At 39.4% G+C, this 12,575-nt stretch overlaps 1 protein-coding gene across 1 annotated transcript in view; it reads left to right on the forward strand.

The window, feature by feature from the left end:
- Window positions 1-12,575, forward strand: part of HECTD4 (HECT domain E3 ubiquitin protein ligase 4) — a 666,929-nt gene that overhangs the window by 187,444 nt on the left and 466,910 nt on the right. The gene's annotated exons all lie outside the window — the stretch shown is intronic.

Raw genomic sequence — 12,575 nt, forward strand, 5'->3', positions numbered from 1 at the left:
TATTTATTAGATATGCTTTTCAACAAAAGAAATCAAGATAATGAATCAAATTAGACATTAGAAGTAAATTGGAAAGTTGTTTAAAATCAAAATATTTGGGTTTCATGTCCCCTTAAACTTAAACTCAAAAGCCCCTGAAACTGTCAGAGCAAGTGCCTTTTGGGAGTAATCTTGGCCCACATCTGTTAGGCTTGAACTATTCCTCTTCAACTTGTGGACCGAAAACTATAGAGGTAGCATGAGAAGAAGAGCAAGGGAGACATGCAATACCAGAGAGGTAATAGATATTTGAGGTCACCCAGAAATTGTTTTGATGGCTTCTTGGTTGAATCTCAAATTTCCAGGATCCTTGAACTGTATTTCTTTCATGTAAGTGGCAAGAGTCCATGAGCTAGTGACATATGGGATATACATTCCTACCAGGAGGGGGCAAAGTTTCCCAATCCTCAAAATGCCTATAAATACACCTCCCACCACACTCATACCTTAGTTTTACAAACTTTGCCTCCTATGGAGGTGGTGAAGCAAGTTGTGCTTGATTTCTTCTGTGATATGCGCTTCTAAGCATTCTGAAGCCCAATTCCTCTCAGAGTACAGTGTTTGTCAGAGGGATGTGAAGAGAGTATTGCCTGTTGATTTTATGGTTTCACCCATAGGAAATATATTCAACGGCTCTCTGTTATCCGTCGTAGGGATTCATCCCCTGCCTCCCTTTTCAGATCGACGTTATACTCTTATACCATTACCTCTGCTGATATTTTTCAGTACTGGTTTGGCTGTCTGCTATATGTGGACACTCTCGGCTATGTTTGGTGCTTTATATTATATTGTAAAATTTTAAATATGTGTGTTTGCTTATATTTGCCATGAGTCAGGTCTATGTATATTTCCCTTTTTTGCTGACTATCAGTTTCAGTATGGAAATTATGTTTGGGAAGATTATTTTTCTTACCTGGGGTTCCAGTTCTTCTAATTTGATTTGTTGATTTTGTTTTCCAAAATTTTCGCAAGGATGAAAAATGCCGTTTTTATTGCGTCATTCATGGCGCAAAACATTTTTTGGCATGAAGTTGCGTCTATGGTGACGCAACTTTCGTCATTTCCTGCATCTTTGTTGACGTTACTTCTTTTGGCACGAAGTCGTGTTTGTTATGACACGAGTTGCGTCATTTCCTGTTAGCTTTGGCATAAAAATTTTTTTTCACTTCCTTTTGTGTCATGCGTCATACTTGGCACCAAAAATGTATTTGTACATAACCTCTTTTCCTTTAATGCTTCTGGTTCTCTTTATATCATATAGCTAAGATACTTCCTTTTTTGCATATACTTTAACATAACCATTTTTCTTCTTAAATGGAAGCAGTCCACAGCTGCATTCATTACTTTTGGGAAATAAGAACCTGGCCACCAGGAGGAGGCAAAGACAACCCAGCCAAAGTCTTAAATACTCCTCCCACTCCCCTCATCCCCCAGTCATTCTTTGCCTTTCGTTAGGAGGATGGCAGAGAAGTGTCAGAATTTTACATTTTATTTTTTTGTCTCTTATAGAGGATAGAACTCTTTGGCATGAGACATGAGTTTTAAGTAGTCCTGTCAGTCTCTCAGTGAGGGCTTGGATGAAAGTTAGAGTCCGGAGATGCAGGGAGTTTCTTTTTGCGAAACAATCCCAACTTATATTAACAGCTCCTCAAACAATTGGCAATGTCGAACTTTGCTTCGCTGCCTGCTTTCTTCTTTCAAGTACATGGTGGAGGTGATGCTACTATCCGTCACACTTGAAGGGCCGTGTTCCTGTTCCACAGTGTAGATTCCAGTAAGATTGTTTCATTTTACTTTATTTGCAATGTACTGTAATTTGAATGTTTCCCAATAGGCTACCACTTTGCGGGTCTAACTATACATAAGGGTCTCAGTGAGTCTCTTTTAGTATCTTGGACTTGAGGGTTAATATCTCCTGAGGGGGTTATTGAAGAGGGGGGTTTATAATCATGTTTATGTGATTCAACCTGCTTATGTGCAATGTTTACTGGGCTCGTAGTTGGAAGAGTGAGGCCTTTGGAAGTGACGCAGCCTTTTGGTTGGGCGCGCTTGTTTGGACTGTACGGTTCACCTTGTGTTCGGGCGTGGCTAAGTTCTGTTGTTCCATTTCTGCATTCCTGATTGTGTGGCAAAGGAAATTTTATAGTCCGCAGGGGACTGGTCATAGGAGGTGGTGAATGCCCCAGCCATTGGGGGTGTCTGGTGCCGTTTTAGTTTTCTCTTCTTTAGTTCATATTTAAATACCCTCTATTCAGCTATGGAGGATTCTGATGCTGAGACTGTGTTAATTTCAGATTCAGTTAGAGGATTCTGATACTGAGACTATTTTGATTTCAGATTCAGATTTTGTGTCTGGTGATGAATCCGGCGTGGCCTCGTTGACTCCTATCAACCAGTTTTGTTCCCTATGTCATTTTAGAGCGCCTGGTTCCTCAGGCTCGGGGAATCAGGGGACTGCTGAGCCATCCGCCTCTGGGGGTCCTGTCCTCCGAGAGGCGAGTTCCATACCAAATCATACTTCTGCACATGCGGGTAACCCAGTTTATGGTTCCTCCATGCGGGTGGCATGTTTCCCCTGGAGGTTGCAGCACGTTTTCGCTTCCACATAATGTTGGCGATTGTTCGTCTGCAGAGTCCAGACGTTTATTTGAGAATGTGCTCGTGCCCTATTGTCCCAGGCCTTCCACCTTGGGGAGGGCCACTACAGTTCCCTGCAGGGATATCTGTCCCTGAGCGTTGTAACTTCCGTTACAGGATTGCGCGCCTTTATGCGTTGCTCAGTCATGCTTTTCAGTTATTGAATGAGCCTATCGTTACCAGATACGGGGAATTTCAGTCTGATAATTCGAATGGTGCAACTCATTAGACATGTGGGGATGAAGTAATCTCCTGATTGTCATTTGTTGAAATAGGGCTCCGTTTGGCTGGTCCTGCTGGTAGGCCTGTGTCTTTGGGCGTTTAACCTCCGGGTTGCCTTATATTTTATTTATATCCGATGGGATGTCTTCTTACTTCTTCGGAAGTTGTTGGATATTTCTTCTACTGTTCCTTGTTCCTCGGCAGAATGACTGGGTGAGGGGAGTGGGAGGAGTATTTAATCCTTTGGCTGGGTTGTCTTTGCCTCCTCCTGGTAGCCAGGTTCTTTTTTCCCAAAAGTAATGAATGCAGCTGTGGACTCTTTCCATCATAAGAAAATTAATTATCAGGTAAGCATAATTTATGTTTGGAGATTGGATATTTTTTTCAAATGTTACTTTTTTCTTTTTACATTTTGCAAGATGTCTGTCTGATCCTGCCTCTGATGTTGCTGTAGAAACCATGCTGCCTGAACACAGTTCTACCAAAGCCAAGTGTGTTTGTTGTAAATTAGCTGATTTTTATTCTTCAGTTCAATTATGTGGCATCTGTTTCTTTTAGTACAAATACATAGTCTGTTGTTCCTTCAACATCTAATGCACCTGATATTCCTGCAGATATAAAGAATTATATTGCTGCAGCTATAGAAAAGGCTATGTCTGCTATTCCGCCTTCAAATAAACGTAAAAGGTCTTTTAAAACTTCTCATAATTCTGATGAAATTTGTATTGATCAACAACATACTGTAGTATCCTCTGCTGATGAGGATCTCCATGGTTCAGAGGATCCTGAATCAGACTCTGAAATTGACAAATCTTCCTATACGTTTAAGATTGAATATATTTGTTCTTTGTTGAAGTAAGTTTTGGTTACTTTGGGTATTGAAGAGTCTAGTCCTCTTGATAACAAAGCCGTAAACGTTTAAATTCTTTTTTTATACCTCGAAAGGTTGCTCCTGAGGTTTTTCCTATTGCAGATGCTGTCTCTGATATGATTACTAAAGAATGGTCTAAGCCTGGTTCTTCTTTTAATCCTTCTTCTAGGATTAAGAAGTTGTATTCTTTACCTGTGGCTAATTTAGAGTTTTGGGGAAAAGTCCCTAAAGTTGATGGGGCTATTTCCACTCTTGCCAGACGTACTACTATCCCTATGGAAGATAGTACTTCTTTTATGGATCCTTTAGACAGGAAAATTGAATCTTATCTCAGAAAAGCTTATTTATTTACATTCTGGCTATATGCTTAGACCTGCCATTTCTATGGCTGATGTGGCTGCTGCTTCAACTTTTTGGTTTGAAAGTTTAGCTCGTCGGGTTGAGGATCCCGAATTGTCTAGCATTGTTCTTCTGCTTCAACATGCTAATCATTAAATTTGTGATGCTATATTTAACATTATTAAGATTGATGTTAAATCTATGTCTTTAGCTATTTTAGCTGGAAGAGCTTTATGGCTTAAATCTTGGAATGCTGACATCGTGTCTAAATCAAGATTACTATATCTTTCCATGGTAAGAATTTATTTGGTTCTCAATTGGATTCTATTATTTCCACTATCACTGGGGGAAAGGGAGTCTTTCTACCTCAAGATAAAAAATCTAAGGGATAAATTTAAACCTAGGCCTCTGGTTCCAATTGGAGACCATCTTCAAATTGGAATAAAACCAAGCCTTGTAAAAAACCAAATCCAGCCCCAAGACTGCATGAAGGTACGGCCCTCAATCCAGTTCAGCTGGTGGGGGGCAGATTGAAATTATTTCAGGACGTTTGAAAAGCTTCTGTTAAGAATCATCGGATTCAGAATATTGTGTCTCAAGGGTATCGAATAGGTTTCAGAATAAGACCTCCCGTGGGAAGATTCTTTCTTTCTCATGTTCCAAAAAATCCTGTGAAGGTTCAGGCTTAATGTGTTTCAGACCTAGAGCTTTCAGGGGTGATTGTACCTATTCCTGTCCAGGAACAGGGTTTGAGATTCTATTCAAATCTATTCATTGTCCCAAAGAAAGAGAATTCTTACTGGCCAGTTCTGGATCTGAAGTTTTTAAATCATTTTGTAAGAGTCCCAACTTTCAAGATGGTGACTGACTATTCTGCCTTTTGCTCAGCAAGGGCATTTTATGTCCACAGTAGACTTACAGGATGCTCATCTTCACATTCAAATTCATCCAGACCACTATCGGTTTTTGAGATTCTCTTTTCTAGACAAGCATTACCAATTTGTAGCTCTTCCGTTTGGCCTAGCGACAGCTCCAAGAATCTTCTCAAAGATTATCCATGCCCTTCTATCTGTAATTAGACAGCAGGCTATTGTAGTGTTTCCGTATTTGGACAATATCTTGGTACTATCTCAGTCTTTTCATTTAGCAGAATCTCTAACGAAACAACTAGTGTAGTTTCTTCAAAGGCATGGTTGGAGGATCAATTTACAAAAGAGTTTCTTGATTCCTCAAACAAGGGTCACCTTTTTAGTTTTCCAGATAGATTCAGTGTCCATGACTCTGTCTTTAACAGACAAGAGACAAATGAAATTGGTTTTAGCTTGTCTAAACCTTCAGTCTCGATCATTCTCTTCAGTGGCTATGTGCATGGAAGTTTTAGGTCTTATGACTGCAACATCGGACGCGATCCCCTTTGCTTGTTTTCATATGAGACCTCTGCAGCTTTGCATGCTGAATCAATGGTGCAGGGATTATACTAAGATATCACAACGGTGGACCATCACTGTATTGTTCGAGGGGCCTCTTTTGTTCGTCCTTCCTGGACTGTGATCTCAACGGATGCAAGTCTCACAGGTTGGGGAGCTGTATGGTGGTCTCTGACAGAACAAGGGGGTTGGAAACCTTAAGAGGCGAGGTTACCAATCAATATTTTAGAACTCTGTGCTATCTTCAGAGCTCTTCAGGCTTGGCCTCTATTAGAGAGAACTTTTCATTTGTTTTCAGACAGACAATATCATAACAGTGGCATATGTCAATCATCAGGGGGGGGGGGGACTTGCAGCTCTTTAGCAATGAAAGAAGTATCTTGGATACTTTCTTGGGCGGAGTCCAACTCTTGTCTAATTTCTGCGATTCATATCCCAGGTGTAGACAATTGGGAAGCGGATTTTCTCAGATGTCAGACTTTTTGCATCCGGGGGAGTGGTCTCTTCATCCAGATGTTTCATCAGATTGTGCTGATGTGGGGTTTTCCAGAAATAGATTTGATGGCCTCCTGTCTGAACAAGAAACTTCCCAGATACCTTTCCAGGTCCAAGGATCCTCAAGCGGAGATGGTGGATGCTTTAGCAGGTCTATGGTTTTACCAACCTGCTTACATATTGCCGCCTCTAGTTCTTCTTCCAAGGGTGATCTCCTAGATCATAATGGAACAATCTTATGTGTTTCTGATAGCACCAGCATGGCCTCACAGGTTTTGGTATGCCGATGTTATCCGGATGTCCAGTTGCCAACCTTGGCCACTTCTTTTAAGGCCAGACCTTCTGTCTCAAGGGCTGTTTTTCCATCACGATCTCAAATCTCTAAATTTTAATGTATGGAGATTGAACGCTTAGTTCTTTGTCATAGAGGTTTCTCTGACTCAGTGATTAGCACTGTTACAGGCTCGTAAGTCTGTTTCAAGGAAGATTTATATCGGGTTTGGAAAACCTATATTTCATGGTGCTCCTGTCATAAATTTTCTTGGCATTCTTTTAGAATTCCTAGGATTTTACAGTTTCTTCAGGATGGTTTGGATAAGGGTTTGTCCGCAAATACTTTGAAAGGACAAATCTCTGCTCTTTCTGTCTTATTTCATAGAACGATTGCTAAACTTCCTGATATTCACTGTTTTGTTCAGGCTTTGGTTCGTATCAAACCTGTTAAGTCTATTTCTCCTCCTTAGAATCTCAATTTGGTTTAAGGATTTTGCAGGCTCCTCCTTTTGAGACTATGCGTTCTTTGGATATTAAACTACTTTCTTGGAAAGTGTTATTTCTTTTGGCTATCTCTTCTGCTAGAATAGTTTCTGAGTTGTCGGCTCTCTTGTGAGTCTCCTTATCTGATTTTCCTTCAAGATAAAGCTGTTTTGCGGACTTAGTTTAAATGTCTGCCTAAAGTTGTGAATTCTAACAACATTAATAGGGAAATTGTTGTTCCTTCCTTGTGTCCTAATCCTAAAAATTCTCTTGAAAGATCTCTGCATTCTTTGGATGTGGTAAGAGCTTTGAAATACTATTTTGAGGCTACTAAGGATTTCATAAAGACTTCTAGTCTATTTGTTATTTTCTCTGGTTCCAGGACAGGTCAGAAAGCCTCTGCCATTTCTTTGGCATCTTGGTTGAAACTTTTGATTCTTAAAGCTTATTTGGAGGCGGGGCAGTCTCCGCCTCAGAGAATGGCAGCTCATTCTACTAGATAAGTTTCCACTTCTTTGACTTTCAAGAAGGAAGCTTCAGTTGATCAGATTTGCAAAGCAGCAACTTGGTCTTCTTTGCATACATTTACTAAATTTTACCATTTTGATGTATTTGCTTCTTCTGAAGCAGTCTTTGGTAGAAAGGTTCTTCAGGCAGCTTTCTCAGTTTTATTTTATTGCCTATGTTTTGAGTTTTTGAAATTTTTTAAAGAAAACTTAATTATTATTTGGATTTAATTTCTCAGCAGAAATAGCTGTTTTTATTTTATCCCTCCCTCTCTAGTGACTCTGTGGATTTCCACATCTTGGGTATTATTATCCGATATGTCACTAGCTCATGGACTCTTGCCACTTACATAAAAGAAAATCAAAATTTATGTAAGAACTTACCTGATAAATTAATTTCTTTCATAGTGGCAAGAGTCCATGAGACCCGCCCTTTTTTTGGTGGTTATGATTTTTTTGTATAAAAGCACATTATTTTTCCAATTACTCTTTTTGTATGCTTTTTTACTCCTTTTTACACATCACTACTTGGCTATACGTTAAACTAAGGTATGAGTGTGGTGGGAGGTGTATTTATAGACATTCTGAGGTTTGGGAAACTTTGCCCCCTCCTGGTAGGAATGTATATCTCATAAGTCACTAGCTCATGGACTCTTGCCACTATGAAATAAATACATTTATCAGGTAATTTCTTACATAAATGTATGTTTTTTGGATGCTCTGGTAGTTCAGTGATCTTTCTGGCTAGACTATATTTTTTTCTCCTCTGGTCTTTTTTCCCAGGGTGATTTCCAAGATTTGGCAGGAAGAACTTCGGTGATTCTGATTGCTTCAGCATGTTCCTGCAGAATTTGGTATGCAGATTTGGTTTTGATATCTAGTTTATTTCCTTGGCTGCCTTTTTTGCATCCAGACCTTCTATTTTTTTTAAGGTCCTTTTTTTTTCTATCTGGATTCTAGTTCTCTTTGAAGGTATGGAGATAGAATCAGAAACCCTCTTTGTCTTTGAACTATTTGTTCAGCTACTGAGTTTCTTATAGGCTTGTAAGTCTGTGACTATGCGACTTATATTTAAAAGTCTGAAAGACCTTTATTTATTGGTATTGTTTTTGAATGCCTACTTTTCTTTCTGTTTTTACAGAAAGGTTTGGTTATGGATTTTTCCGCCAGTTCTTTGAAGGGTCAGTTTTCTGCCCTTTTTAATTATGTTCCTTAGAAGATTGCTAATCTTTCTGTCATTCATGGTTTAGTTCTAGCCTGGCCTAGAATTAAGCCTGTTTATTATCCAATTTTTTTCTCCTTGGAATGTTTATTTGGTCTTGAGGTTCCTTCTTTTGAACCTATGCATCAGGTGGTTATAAAACTTATATCTAGAAGTTTTGATTGAGGTTAAAGAAAAGATACAAAATAGTCAAGAATTTATGAGACAATGATAAACTAAATTTGCAATATTAAGGGGTATTGTGGGGGATAAAACAGTAGGGCCACTTTTGGACCCAAATTATGAAATGAACAACGGATGTTCTAAGCATGCTGATGTTAATAATAGTTGGACATAATATTTAACCGCCTGCTGCTTGAGTAGAAGACACTAACAAGAGTAAGTGACAGTAAAAAATAAATAAATATAGGCTGCATACTTGTTTCCGCTGAGTGGCATATCAAAATGAGGCAGGTTATGGGTGAAATAACATCTACAAACATCTACAAACAGGCTTAAAAAGCAAGAAAGAAAAAAATATACATTGGCTGCAGTACATAATTTTATATGAATTTTATCAAAATTATGTACTAACTGTAGGTTTATATTTGACAAGTGTCTAGAAAGCCAATATAAATAGAATACTAAGAAACAGAAGCTGGTATGCAATAATCCATAATGCAAGGCCCCTATTAGCTTGATGAGTAGATGCATATAGTGAACAAATTAAACACAAGTCAAATAAGCATATCAGTTTACCTGAGTAACAAAAGCAAAACACTCCTGGCTTATTTATAGCTTTAGTTAGTCACCCTACTCTAACCATAGTGTCCCCCATGTTTTGTGCTGGCTCCTCTTGCAACCAGGATAGTATGAAATGTGGCCTTTTTGACAATTAGCAAAAACTCTGGCAGTCTATACTCAAATATAATGCATACATGCCACAAGCCTCCATTTTTCCCTCGACAGCCTGAAGTGTCTCAGAAGCATTAGGGACATCCACTCACATGTCATGTTCACACCGGTATACAATTAATTATGTCTAATGGGGTTGGTTTCTGTATAAGGTTAACTCCAATTTTCTGGGCAGTGACTCCAACTGAGATCCTTGATGATTCAGGCTTCATTGCTCCTTGACAATGCTAGCCCTGGCCAGTTCAGCAGAGCTCTCTGCGTTGCTCTCTACAGCCTCATCTTCCCACCTCTCTCATTCCAAAATGCCACCACCTCCATGACCTATTGTGTCGGGACCAATCTGTATAATATCTAGAGGGGTGAAATACTGTCTTACATTTATCTTCAAATGCAGTTTGATAGCCATCAAGAAGGTAGCGCAGCTCTTTGAGGATATATATCAGATTCCATATTGAGATTATGCAGCAGGCGTTATCAAGCATATGGACAATACAAAACAGCGCGCTCTGTGCTACGCCTCCAACCCATGGGTAAGCAGCCTAAGGGACGGGTTATGGAGAAAGGCCGCAGCCTCGAAGCTTGCTCCAGATTGTCGTAACTTTCTGTATCATTCTTAAAAAAATACTTAATTAGTACAACAATATTCTAGTCTTTAGATATATCTCAATCTTTGCTGTGGATGTCTATTGTAGCATTAGATATTTTGTGAGATAAGGTAGCGAGCTAGAGCAGCACAAAACATTGCAACCTATAATGGCTTTGTGGTATGTTGACAAACTGCTTGTTCATTCCTTTTGCTGGTTCTATAAAAGGGCAGAAACTTTCTGCTGTTTCTTTGGCTTCTTTCTTGAATCTTCTGTTTTATGTAGCTTTTTTGGAAGCTGGTCTGCCTCCATATAGATAGATTTGTGCTTATTCTATCACTTCTGTTGTGTTTTTAGACTGGTTTATCAATGGACCAAGGCAGCTATTTGGTGGTCTTGGCATATTTTTCTACCTTTTTGATGTCTCTGCTTCTTCTGAGGCAGCCTTTGGTAGGATGTCCTTCTTCAGGCAGTTTTCTCAGGTTAATTTATTTTTGCCTGTTGGTTATTTCTTTCCTATGGCATGGATAGTCCACAAAACATTCTAATTACTAGTGGGATATTCAATCCTGGCCAGCAGGAGAAGGCAAAGAGCACCCCAGCAGAGCTGTTAAAGTGAAGGTTAACTTTGATCGTTTCTAATGAGATATTGTATGTATCACTACAAATAAATGTGAGTTTCATTCATCAATAGTTATACTTGTACCTAGTTCCTTAGATATATCCCTTCTTTCTTGTCAAGTTCGCTATCTGTAAATCAACCCTGTTTTTTTTCTTTTTGTAAACTATGATCACGTTGTTTCTAGAACTAATTGACTATTTGGCTGTTAGGCGGCCGTCAATTGACGTCAGCAGTTACTGTGAGAATATGCGCATGCGTCAGTAGTTTCTGTTCACATTGTCACAGCGAGCGCGGCCCCGTTTCGCGCATGCGCATTACAAATGGACAATGAAAGTGAATAGCCAAAAACTGCACATGCGCATCTTTCTCTGACTCTCATCAATGCGCATGCGCAGTTTTTTGCTATTATCCGTGCACAAGCCTACTGGACAGGTATAGAGCGGGTGGGACCGCTCTATACGTCAATGCATCAAAAACCAGGAAATAACTAATGGGAGGAGATTAGGAGTGAACGGTAAGGAAAAAACAAAGTATAAAAATATAAAAATAACATGCAATTCCAAAAAAAAAAAAATAGCGACTCTATATCTTTTATGCATACAAGTCTAATAATGAAAGAAGAAGCCTCGAACTTAACCTTCACTTTAAGTATCACTTCCCTTACCCATAACCCCTCAGTCATTCTCTTTGACTTAATCACGGGAGGATGGCGAAGATGGCGTCTGAAGTTTTATTTTAATTCTTTAATGGGTACTTTTCCCTGAAATCAAGGATTGGGGTCTAGCTGTGTCCATTTCAATCTCTTTAGTAAGAGTAATGGTGGCTATTAGCAGTTAGAAGACGGCAAGGTGGTCTTTGCTTAAACTTCTAACAATATTGCTACCTCTATTATAGAAAGCCAGGGTTGGTTATTCTGTTCTTTTTTATCTATAGGTCCCTGGTAGAAATGGAGAAGCTGCCACACCTCAGAAAACAGCTCCTATCTGACAGAGCAGGATCCACAGGTGTTTTCCCTTGTAGGTTTGAAGGTACCGGCACTATAGGGGTTAAGTCCTTGTGGAAAGCATTTTAATCTGTTTTTGTGGCGCTGCTTATATGGGAAAAAAAGGCATCATATATTTGGGGCCCAGAGATGGAGTGTATGAAGTGTTTGACAGATGTTTGTTCTACTTTTAACTTGTTGCAATCACTTTTCAGCTCTGCTTATTTGGCCCAATCACTTTTGCTGTGCTGCTGTTGGTTTTTGTGCCGTTTTTGTTTGGCACAATTTTTTAAAAGGTTTTTAATTGCGGTCACGTGACTGCTCCTCGGGACTTCCGGTTTTCGGCTTCTCTGTTCAGATCGGAGTTTGCCGCGGCGAGTGTGGAGGTTGCAGTTTCCTCTGTCTACAGTTGCAAGTGGATTTGGGCTGTTCTGGTAACAAAGAGGTGTATTTTGCTACCGGGAGTGTCCTGTTTTCTGTGCTAGTGGGATAGCAACTTCTGGAGGGTTAAGACCTCAGCAGAGCAGAGGGTTTTAGGTTCTTATTTATTTATTGTTTTTTGCTTCATATAAATAAACCTAATTTTGCATTTAAATTTTTTAATTGCTTGGAACTGATACCCAATTATGGACACTAACGCTGAAGTTGTTTCATTTGAAAAATGCGTATTGTGTTTGGAGGCTGTTTGGAGTTTTGCTCTTCATGTCTAAATAAAACTTTAATGTTTAAAGATAAGATGTCTCTCCCTGAGCCTCCTGTATCTCAGGATAATGTTCTCCTGTATCTCAGGATAATGTTCTCCTGTATCTCAGGATAATGTTCTCCTGTATCTCAGGATAATGTTATCCTGTATCTCAGGATAATGTTATCCTGTATCTCAGGATAATGTTCTCCTGTATCTCAGGATAATGTTCTCCTGTATCTTAGGATAATGTTCTCCTAGCTACACCTCAGCTTTCCCATCAAGCTTCCCACGCTT

Source organism: Bombina bombina, chromosome 2 (assembly GCF_027579735.1).
Source record: "Bombina bombina isolate aBomBom1 chromosome 2, aBomBom1.pri, whole genome shotgun sequence".
NCBI classification, from domain to species: Eukaryota; Metazoa; Chordata; class Amphibia; order Anura; family Bombinatoridae; genus Bombina; species Bombina bombina.